The following is a 14,284-nucleotide window of genomic DNA, read 5'->3' as shown; positions in this document are numbered from 1 at the left end:
TCCCCTCATACTATACACATTATACACTGCTCACTCATACTATACACATTATACACTGCTCTCTCATACTATACACATTATACACTGCACCCCTCATACTATACACATTATACACTGCTCCCTCATACTATACACATTATACACTGCTCCCTTATACTATACACATTATACACTGCACCCCTCATATTATACACATTATACTCTGTACCCTCATACTATACACATTATACACTGCTCCCTCATACTATACACATTATACACTGCTTTCTCATACTATACACATTATACACTGCACCCCTCATACTATACACATTATACACTGCTCCCTCATACTATACACATTATACACTGCTCCCTCATACTATACACATTATACACTGCTCTCTCATACTATACACATTATACACTGCACCCTCATACTATACACATTATTCACTGCATCCTCATACTATACACATTATACACTGCTCCCCTCATACTATACACATTATACACTGCTCCCCTCATACTATACACATTATACACTGCTCCCTCATACTATACACATTATACACTGCTCCCTCATACTATACACATTATACACTGCTCCCCTCATACTATACACATTATACACTGCTCCCTCATACTATACACATTATACACTGCTCCCTCATACTATACACATTATACACTGCTCCCTCATACTATACACATTATACACTGCTCCCCTCATACTGTACACATTATACACTGCTCCCTCATACTATACACATTATACACTACTCCCTCATACTATACACATTATACACTGCTCCCTCATACTATACACATTATACACTGCTCCCCTCATACTATACACATTATACACTGCTCCCTCATACTATACACATTATACACTGCTCCCCTCATACTATACACATTATACACTGCTCCCTCATACTATACACATTATACACTGCTCCCCTCATACTGTACACATTATACACTGCTCCCTCATACTATACACATTATACACTGCTCCCCCTCATACTATACACATTATACACTGCTCCCTCATACTATACACATTATACACTGCTCTCTCATACTATACACATTATACACTGCTCCCTCATACTATACACATTATACACTGCTCTCTCATACTATACACATTATACACTGCACCCTCATACTATACACATTATACACTGCACCCTCATACTATACACATTATGCACTGCACCCTCATACTACACACATTATACACTGCACCTTCATACTATACACATTATACACTGCTCCCCTCATACTATACACATTATACACTGCTCCATCATACTATACACATTATACACTGCTCCCTCATACTATACACATTATACACTGCTCCCTCATACTATACACATTATATACTGCTCCCTCATACTATACACATTATACACTGCTCCCTCATACTATACACATTATACACTGCTCTCTCATACTATACACATTATACACTGCTCTCTCATACTATACACATTATACACTGCTCTCTCATACTATACACATTATACACTGCTCCCTCATACTATACACATTATACACTGCACCCTCATACTATACACATTATACACTGCTCCTTCATACTATACACATTATACACTGCTCCCCTCATACTATACACATTATACACTGCTCCCTCATACTATACACATTATACACTGCTCCCCTCATACTATACACATTATACACTGCTCCCTCATACTATACACATTATACACTGCTCCCTCATACTATACACATTATACACTGCTCCCTCATACTATACACATTATATACTGCTCCCTCATACTATACACATTATACACTGCTCCCTCATACTATACACATTATACACTGCTCCCTCATACTATACACATTATATACTGCTCCCTCATACTATACACATTATACACTGCTCCCTCATACTATACACATTATATACTGCTCCCTCATACTATACATATTATACACTGCTCCCTCATACTATACACATTATACACTGCTCCCTCATACTATACACATTATACACTGCTCCCTCATACTATACACATTATACACTGCACCTCATACTACACACATTATACACTGCTCCCTCATACTATACACATTATACACTGCTCTCTCATACTATACACATTATACACTGCTCTCTCATACTATACACATTATACACTGCTCTCTCATACTATACACATTATACACTGCTCCCTCATACTATACACATTATACACTACACCCTCATACTATACACATTATACACTGCTCCTTCATACTATACACATTATACACTGCTCCCCTCATACTATACACATTATACACTGCTCCCTCATACTATACACATTATACACTGCTCCCCTCATACTATACACATTATACACTGCTCCCTCATACTATACACATTATACACTGATCCCTCATACTATACACATTATACACTGCTCCCTCATACTATACACATTATATACTGCTACCTCATACTATACACATTATACACTGCTCCCTCATACTATACACATTATACACTGCTCCCTCATACTATACACATTATATACTGCTCCCCTCATACTATACACATTATACACTGCTCCCTCATACTATACACATTATATACTACTCCCTCATACTATACATATTATACACTGCTCCCTCATACTATACACATTATACACTGCTCCCCTCATACTATACACATTATACACTGCTCCCTCATACTATACACATTATACACTGCTCTCATACTATACACATTATACACTGCTCCCTCATACTATACACATTACACACTGCTCCCTCATACTATACACATTATACACTGCTCACTCATACTATACATATTATACACTGCTCCCTCATACTATACACATTATACACTGCTCTCTCATACTATACACATTATACACTGCACCCTCATACTACACACATTATACACTGCACCCTCATACTATACACATTATACACTGCTCTCTCATACTATACACATTATACACTGCTCTCTCATACTATACACATTATATACTGCTCCCTCATACTATACACATTATACACTGCTCCCTCATACTATACACATTATACACTGCTCCCTCATACTATACATATTATACACTGCTCCTTCATACTATACACATTATACACTGCTCCCCTCATACTATACACATTATACACTGCTCCCTCATACTATACACATTATACACTGCTCTCATACTATACACATTATACACTGCTCCCTCATACTATACACATTATACACTGCACCCTCATACTATACACATTATACACTGCTTCTTCATACTATACACATTATACACTGCTCCCCTCATACTATACACATTATACACTGCTCACTCATACTATACACATTATACACTGCTCTCTCATACTATACACATTATACACTGCACCCCTCATACTATACACATTATACACTGCTCCCCTCATACTATACACATTATACACTGCTCCCTTATACTATACACATTATACACTGCACCCTCATATTATACACATTATACTCTGTACCCTCATACTATACACATTATACACTGCTCCCTCATACTATACACATTATACACTGCTTTCTCATACTATACACATTATACACTGCACCCCTCATACTATACACAATATACACTGCTCCCTCATACTATACACATTATACACTGCTCCCTCATACTATACACATTATACACTGCTCTCTCATACTATACACATTATACACTGCACCCTCATACTATACACATTATACACTGCATCCTCATACTATACACATTATACACTGCTCCCCTCATACTATACACATTATACACTGCTCCCCTCATACTATACACATTATACACTGCTCCCTCATACTATACACATTATACACTGCTCCCTCATACTATACACATTATACACTGCTCCCTCATACTATACACATTATACACTGCTCCCTCATACTATACACATTATACACTGCTCCCCTCATACTATACACATTATACACTGCTCCCTCATACTATACACATTATACACTGCTCCCCTCATACTGTACACATTATACACTGCTCCCTCATACTATACACATTATACACTGCTCCCTCATACTATACACATTATACACTGCTCCCTCATACTATACACATTATACACTGCTCCCCTCATACTATACACATTATACACTGCTCCCTCATACTATACACATTATACACTGCTCCCCTCATACTATACACATTATACACTGCTCCCTCATACTATACACATTATACACTGCTCCCCTCATACTGTACACATTATACACTGCTCCCTCATACTATACACATTATACACTGCTCCCCCTCATACTATACACATTATACACTGCTCCCTCATACTATACACATTATACACTGCTCTCTCATACTATACACATTATACACTGCTCCCCTCATACTATACACATTATACACTGCTCTCTCATACTATACACATTATACACTGCACCCTCATACTATACACATTATACACTGCACCCTCATACTATACACATTATGCACTGCACCCTCATACTACACACATTATACACTGCACCTTCATACTATACACATTATACACTGCTCCCCTCATACTATACACATTATACACTGCTCCATCATACTATACACATTATACACTGCTCCCTCATACTATACACATTATACACTGCTCCCTCATACTATACACATTATATACTGCTCCCTCATACTATACACATTATACACTGCTCCCTCATACTATACACATTATACACTGCTCTCTCATACTATACACATTATACACTTCTCTCTCATACTATACACATTATACACTGCTCTCTCATACTATACACATTATACACTGCTCCCTCATACTATACACATTATACACTGCACCCTCATACTATACACATTATACACTGCTCCTTCATACTATACACATTATACACTGCTCCCTCATACTATACACATTATACACTGCTCCCTCATACTATACACATTATACACTGCTCCCCTCATACTATACACATTATACACTGCTCCCTCATACTATACAATTATACACTGCTCCCTCATACTATACACATTATACCACTGCTCCCTCATACTATACACATTATATACTGCTCCCTCATACTATACACATTATACACTGCTCCCTCATACTATACACATTATACACTGCTCCCTCATACTATACACATTATATACTGCTCCCTCATACTATACACATTATACACTGCTCCCTCATACTATACACATTATATACTGCTCCTCATACTATACACATTATACACTGCTCCCTCATACTATACACATTATACACTGCTCCCCTCATACTATACACATTATACACTGCTCCCTCATACTATACACATTATACACTGCTCTCATACTATACACATTATACACTGCTCCCTCATACTATACACATTACACACTGCTCCCTCATACTATACACATTATACACTGCTCACTCATACTATACATATATACACTGCTCCCTCATACTATACACATTATACACTGCTCTCTCATACTATACACATTATACACTGCACCCTCATACTACACACATTATACACTGCTCCCCTCATACTATACACATTATACACTGCTCTCTCATACTATACACATTATACACTGCTCTCTCATACTATACACATTATATACTGCTCCCTCATACTATACACATTATACACTGCTCCCTCATACTATACACATTATACACTGCTCCCTCATACTATACATATTATACACTGCTCCTTCATACTATACACATTATACACTGCTCCCTCATACTATACACATTATACACTGCTCCCTCATACTATACACATTATACACTGCTCTCATACTATACACATTATACACTGCTCCCTCATACTATACACATTACACACTGCTCCCTCATACTATACACATTATACACTGCTCACTCATACTATACATATTATACACTGCTCCCTCATACTATACACATTATACACTGCTCTCTCATACTATACACATTATACACTGCACCCTCATACTACACACATTATACACTGCACCCTCATACTATACACATTATACACTGCTCTCTCATACTATACACATTATACACTGCTCTCTCATACTATACACATTATATACTGCTCCCTCATACTATACACATTATACACTGCTCCCTCATACTATACACATTATACACTGCTCCCTCATACTATACACATTATACACTGCTCCCTCATACTATACACATTATACACTGCTCTCTCATACTATACACATTATACACTGCTCTCTCATACTATACACATTATACACTGCTCTCTCATACTATACACATTATACACTGCTCCCTCATACTATACACATTATACACTGCTCCCCTCATACTATACACATTATACACTGCTCCCTCATACTATACACATTATACACTGCTCCCCTCATACTGTACACATTATACACTGCTCCCTCATACTATACACATTATACACTGCTCCCCCTCATACTATACACATTATACACTGCTCCCTCATACTATACACATTATACACTGCTCTCTCATACTATACACATTATACACTGCTCCCTCATACTATACACATTATACACTGCTCTCTCATACTATACACATTATACACTGCACCCTCATACTATACACATTATACACTGCACCCTCATACTATACACATTATGCACTGCACCCTCATACTACACACATTATACACTGCACCTTCATACTATACACATTATACACTGCTCCCCTCATACTATACACATTATACACTGCTCCCTCATACTATACACATTATACACTTCTCCCTCATACTATACACATTATACACTGCTCCCTCATACTATACACATTATATACTGCTCCCTCATACTATACACATTATACACTGCTCCCTCATACTATACACATTATACACTGCTCTCTCATACTATACACATTATACACTGCTCTCTCATACTATACACATTATACACTGCTCTCTCATACTATACACATTATACACTGTTCCCTCATACTATACACATTATACACTGCTCCTTCATACTATACACATTATACACTGCTCCCCTCATACTATACACATTATACACTGCTCCCTCATACTATACACATTATACACTGCTCCCCTCATACTATACACATTATACACTGCTCCCTCATACTATACACATTATACACTGCTCCCTCATACTATACACATTATACACTGCACCCTCATACTATACACATTATACACTGCTCCTTCATACTTTACACATTATACACTGCTCCCCTCATACTATACACATTATACACTGCTCCCTCATACTATACACAGTATACACTGCTCCCCTCATACTATACACATTATACACTGCTCCCTCATACTATACACATTATACACTGCTCCCTCATACTATACACATTATATACTGCTCCCTCATACTATACACATTATACACTGCTCCCTCATACTATACACATTATACACTGATCCCTCATACTATACACATTATATACTGCTCCCTCATACTATACACATTATACACTGCTCCCTCATACTATACACATTATATACTGCTCCCTCATACTATACATATTATACACTGCTCCCTCATACTATACACATTATACACTGCTCCCCTCATACTATACACATTATACACTGCTCCCTCATACTATACACATTATACACTGCTCTCATACTATACACATTATACACTGCTCCCTCATACTATACACATTACACACTGCTCCCTCATACTATACACATTATACACTGCTCACTCATACTATACATATTATACACTGCTCCCTCATACTATACACATTATACACTGCTCTCTCATACTATACACATTATACACTGCACCCTCATACTACACACATTATACACTGCACCCTCATACTATACACATTATACACTGCACCCTCATACTATACACATTATACACTGCTCTCTCATACTATACACATTATATACTGCTCCCTCATACTATACACATTATACACTGCTCCCTCATACTATACACATTATACACTGCTCCCTCATACTATACACATTATACACTGCTCCCCTCATACTATACACATTATACACTGCTCCCCTCATACTATACACATTATACACTGCTCCCCTCATACTATACACATTATACACTGCTCCCTTATACTATACACATTATAGGATTATATTATGCATGGTCGGGTCATGTCTTTCCGTAGCCAAACAGAGATCATTAATAGTTGTGGAAATGCATGATGCTTAAAACTGACCCTCAAAAGGGAATATAAGGAAAGTACTAACCTCAAGAAGGCGCTGGAGGAGGAGGGTCCTATTATTACTGAGCAGTCTGTGAAAAGGAAAAAGAAGTAAAAGAAAAATCAGATTTTGGCCTAACTAGTTTTCCTAAATTAAGTAAAACCTCTGAACATGATCTTCTATTTATAAATATTTGCTTTTTTTTACTCTGTGAAAAGCATTACTTGGCTAAAAGAAGCTGCACCCAGGTGGTAAATCGCCATAGAACAGGCTAACAATGGTATTGAGCCAGTTGTTCGTTCCTGTGAGTGCGCTTCTCTCTGTGTGTATTTAGTCTCCCTATGGGAAAAAGGGGCAACCAGACGTGGACTCCTTGCTCAGTGTGCTTAGAGGAATATAGCTACACCTCACTTACGAGGCCCAATGAAGGACAAAACGATCGTCTGGGGTTGCTGTGTTCCTTGTTCAGAGAGGGATTGCCTGGTATTTCAGCGCTTGACTGACCGTAATAGGCGGGATCAGACTGATATACTACAGGAAAGTTCTACTCTGTGAAAAGCATTACTGGGCTAAAAAGCTGCACCCAAGTGGTAAATTGCCATAGAACAGGCTAACAATGGTATTGAGCCGGTTGTTCGTTCCTGTGAGTGCGCTTCTCTCTGTGTGTATTTAGTCTCCCTCAAAATGTTCAGTCAGCCTTAATATGCTTAGAAACAACAGTACATATAATATGGATAGATACTCCCCTTCAGTAATAGAACCGCAGCCTTCCCACAGTCTCTCCTGAACCTGTTTGGAAGATATGGTGTGCAAAAAAGGAGGCGCTGGTTCACTTTGGATCCTCGTCTGTTACTCCGCTGTCTTTAGATTGTTCGTCAGAAGAGGGGTACTCCTAGTTAGATTAGATGGTTGTGCTGTGATATCATGTCAAGACACTGTATAAAGGCGTGTATATACTCACAGCTTAAAATCAGGCTAAACGGCTCCTATGTGTGCAAAGAGAACTTCACCAGCTTTTCTCATCTAAAAGCAATTTTATTGTGCCCAACGCGTTTCAACGGACCCAGACGTCTTTCTCAAGAGCATTCACAGTTTTAAAGTGCTTTACAAACCAAGCATACCTTTCCGCAACACAGGAGGTCTTTAAATACACAATCAAAAGCGCTACCCGTTACCCCAGTGGTAGAGGCCGGGTTTACACTCAAAAATAAAAACGAGAGCAAAATATCAGTTAACATTTTCAAAAGCATATTCATTAATCAAAATATTTTAAGAATATTTGCTGTGAAAGTTAAACTTCTTTGCATCAAGATGTGTAGTTCCCTTTCGAGCCGTTTCCTTTCTGACAGTCTCCTCTCAGGTCCATTCAAGGGTAGCGTAATCGCATTAAGTTTAATGTCCAATCGGGAACGTCCCAGTTAAAACAATATTGTTTCACTAACATCGGCTATAAATGCCGTTATAAACTAGATGACGGAATAAAGAGAAATTCACATTAGATTCCAATAAATTCAGTTCCTCATTATAGAGGGTAGCTATGCATTATCAAAGTTGTTGACGATTATTATATATAAAACATTTGTTGTTTGAGAAATATAAATATAGAAATATAGAGAACACTTCTGTCGTGACCATGAATGCAGTTCCTCGTTATAAAAGGTAACTCAACATTATCAAAGTAGTTGACGATATGAATATAGATTTAACAAAAAAAAAATAGGGTAACAAAATAAGAAAACTCTTGTATCATAATCATTAAAGGGGTATTACCTAAATAATGCTATTAAATAATCCGCTCTGTTTTTAAAAGACATTACCATCATTAACGTATGGATATGGATTTAACGGAATAAGAGAACACTTATATCATAACCATTAAAGGGGCATTACCTAAATAATGCTTGTTTTTAAAAGGATGACATATGTAATTCAAATGTGGCATTTACCATCATTAACATAGTGAAATTAAAAGTCACTATAATTCACAATGACAAGACAGTCATGATAATTAAATACTCTATACTGAATTGTTAAACGTTTCTTACACAAAGGCAGACATTTTTGTATCTTTATTCAGACCACAACTCCCTCTGGTCTAGTTGTTTGGCTAAGTTGCCACCTCTCCAATGTAAATTAACCTTTTTTATTCCCATCCATGTGAAGGATTCTTTTTTAAAGAGTTGACAACTATTGCAATGCTGTGGTACCCCATGATGGTCATGATTTTTTTCAGTTTTATTCAAATGTTCCAAGATTCTAGTTTTTAGAAATCTGGATGTTTATCCCCAATATTGACATTTTTCAGCTGCACTGTAATAGATATATAAAATTTTTACTTTTACATGTAATAAAATCTTTTTTTTCCTGTAACTGTGGAATTAAAAGTTTTGTGTGTTCTGGTGTAATTGCAACCTTTGCATTTTCCACAAGTAAAAAACCCTGTTATATTACTGATTTGTAATGGGTTTTGGGAGCTATACCTTTAATCATTGAAGGTGCTAATTTTTGTTTAAAAATTAGCCTTAATATGCTGCCTTAGACCTAGGTCAATATATAACCCTGACTGCATCTCTATCCTATTTAACATATACTGTATGTGTATATTCCCTAGTCATTCTACACACTATATCCATTGGTACATATAGTTTTGTGGTAGTTCCTTTAAACAAACTAAACACTGTTTCCTCATTCTATGCATACTGTAAAGTCTTTTTCTAGCCTATGCAGTGCTCCATCCTATACACACAGGTAGGGACAATCTACATTACAAAATGTTGTTTAAAAAGATAAATAATCCCTTTATTACCCATTCCCCAGTTTTGCACAACCAACACTGTTATATTAAAACACTTAAAGGGACAGTTTACTCAAAACTTTTCTCCCCTTTAATTTGTTCCCAATGATCCACTTTACCTGCTGGAGTGTATTAAATTGTTTACAAGTAGCTCCTTTACCCTTATATTGGCATTTGAAATTGTAGATTTAGCATGTGGTATCCCCACCTATTCTGAAAGTTTGTGGCCGCGCGTACCAGCTATAGATAAGCTTTGTAAACACAGCCAGCAGAAGAAATTTCACTCCCAGTGCGATATAGCAGAGATAAGGTAATAAAATGTTGATTTTCCATTGTTCTCTCAAAGTACTGGTGATTGTTTTAAGGACAGATATAAGATAAAGAAGCAGGTATATTTGCACAATGTGATACAGTAATGAGATCGGATTATACCTACAAGCTCAACCTATTTTATTAGGTTGTGGCTTCAAAACACAAAATCAGAGCTTTAATATACACAAATAAGCCTTAAAAAGCTAATTTTCATACATTTTTTTACTCTGCAGTTGGTAAAAAAAGCAATTGTAAACACATTAAGGGAAAAACTATTTTACAGTATACTGTCCCTTTAAGGTTGGAGGAAAGGAGATTTAATCTCCTGCAACGGAAACATTTTTTCACTGTAAGAGCAATAAAAGTGTGGAACTCATTACCAAAGGAGGTAGTGAATGCCAATACCCTAGATACATTTAAAAATTATTTGGATACATTTCTGTCTATAAACAAAATTCATGGATATGATTGCTAGTTTTAAATGGGTCACCTTTTAGTGGGATTATTTAAGCTTAACTGGAGCTTTTTGTATATATTTTAGATTTGTATAGGTTGAACTCGATGGACTTCGGTCTTTATTCAACCTCATCTACTATGTTACTATGTTACTATGTTACTTTTTACCTATGTGATTACCTTGTATCTAAGCCTCTGCAGACTGCCTCCTTATTCCAGTTTGTTTTACAGACATGCATTTTAGCCATTCAGTGCTGACTCATAAATAGCTCTATGGGAGTGAGCACAATAATATCTATATGGCACACATGAACTAGTGCTGTCTAACTTTAAAAAAAACTGTCAAAATGCACTGAGATAAGAGGCGGCCTTCAATGGCTTAGAAATTAGCATATGAGTCTACCTAGGTTTATCTTTCAACAAAGAATACCAAGGGAACAAAGCATTCGATGACAAAAGTAAATTGGAAAGTTGTATAAAATTGCATGCTCTGTCTGAATCCTGAAAGTTTCATTTTTATTTGACTGTCCCTTTAAGTGCTCCTACTTTTTTAGATACTTTTTCCAATGTTAACACACTAGCCAACGTACACCATGGTCTAACAGCTTTAGTCTATAGCTACTCTCACAGTTTACAACAACTTGTACCTCTTCATAGCCCTAGATTTATTTTATATTCTCCACCTATTATAACTATACTTTGGAATATTTTTACAATGCCGGTTTTTTTATCCCTTCTTTTTATTTCTCATGCTTTTTTCCACTTCTAAATCCACCTTACTACATGTTCTGATTCTGTTTTTCTGGGTCTTTCTTTGCCAGGTCTGTCTAGGTCTGAGAATTGAATGACCCCAAACTCTTTGTCCATTAATGGAGAAAGCCCCCCCCCCCCATAGATAGCAGTCAGAAAGATGATAGTTTTGCAGGTTTATATATTACACAAGAGAAGGCTGATACCCAGTTAATTGGCCTTTATATGCTCCCTGTGTGCCACCACTGTCGTATGAGTCCAATGGGGTTCCCCGGTCCAAATATAGAGCCTATCTACACCATGCTTTAATAGCTATATACCCCACAGATTATTACTTATTTGTTTAGTAATATAGTAACATAGTAGATGAGGTTGAAAACAACACTGAAGTCCATTGAGATCAACCTATACAAATCTAATATACCTAAAAAAAGCTCCAGTTGAGCTGAAATAAATCCCACTAAAAGGTGATCCATTTAATACAAGCAATCATATCCATGAATTTTGTTTCTAGCCAGAAAGTTATCCAAACCATTTTTAAATGTATCCAAGGTATTGGCATTCACTACCTCCTTTGGTAATAACATTAGCAGTGTTATTCTATTTATTTTAAAGTAATCATTAAAGGGACATAAATACCCACATATTTTCTTTCATGACTCAGACAGAGCAAACAATTTCAAATAACTTTCAATTTTACTTCTATTATCAAATTTGTTTCAGTCTCTTAGTATCCTTTGTTGAAAATCATACATAGGTAGGCACAGGAGCAGCAGGCAATGCATTACTGTGAGTTAGATGCTGATTGGTGGCTGCACACATTTGTCTTTTGTCATTGGCTCACCCGATTTGTTCAGCTAGCTTCCAGTAGCACATTTCTGCTCAGTCGACAAAGGATACAAAGAGAATGGAGTAAATTAGATAAAATAATTAAATTGGAAAGTTGTTTAAAATTGTATCTCTATCTGAATTGTGAAAAAAATGTAATTTCATGTCCTTTCAATGGGGGCTTTGTAATAAATACAAAAGCAAACTACTATCCAATGTTTTTACAAATTAATTCATTGTGTACAAATTCAGACAGATCACACTGTAGCCATTGTGACATGGAAAGTATTTTTTTTCTCTCTTTTTTCTCATTTCTCTAATTATCTTTGTTTCTCTCTCTTTCTCTCTCTCTCTCTTTTTTTCTTTCTTTCTCTGCATCTTTTTCTTACTTTCTTTTGCTCTATCAGGCCCATTTATCAAGCTCCGTATGGAGCTTGAAGGGCCGTGTTTCTGGCGAGTCTTCAGACTCGCCAGAAACACAACTTATGAAGCAGCGGTCAAAAGACCGCTGCTCCATAACCCTGTCCGCCTGCTCTGAACAGGCGGACAGGAATCGCCAGACATCAACCCGATCGAATACGATCGGGTTGATTGACAGCTCCCTGCTGGCGGCCGATTGGCCGCGAGTCAGCAGGGGGCGGCGTTGCACCAGCAGCTCTTGTGAGCTGCTGGTGCAATGTTAAATGCGGAGAGCGTATTGCTCTCCGCATTTAGCGAGGTCTTGCGGACCTGATCCGCAGTGTCGGATCAGGTCCGCAAGACCTTTGATAAATGGGCCTGTATATCTCTCTCTTTCTGTCTCTCTCTGTATCTATCTCTCTTTCTGTCCCTCTGTATTTATCTTTCTCTCTCTCTCTCTCTCTCTCTCTGTCTCTCTCTCTCTCTCTTTCTCTCTCTCTCTTTCTCTCTCTCTCTTTCTCTCCTCTGTCTTTCTCTCTGTGTCG

The 14,284-nt window shown here is 37.1% G+C and overlaps 1 protein-coding gene across 1 annotated transcript in view; it reads left to right on the top strand.

Moving 5' to 3' along the window:
* The window catches only part of LOC128667111 (neurogenic locus notch homolog protein 1), a 207,868-nt gene that overhangs the window by 28,998 nt on the left and 164,586 nt on the right, over nt 1–14,284 (top strand). The gene's annotated exons all lie outside the window — the stretch shown is intronic.

This window comes from Bombina bombina, chromosome 7 (genome assembly GCF_027579735.1).
Source record: "Bombina bombina isolate aBomBom1 chromosome 7, aBomBom1.pri, whole genome shotgun sequence".
NCBI lineage: Eukaryota > Metazoa > Chordata > Amphibia > Anura > Bombinatoridae > Bombina > Bombina bombina.
This window is presented reverse-complemented; position numbering and strand designations above follow the sequence as displayed.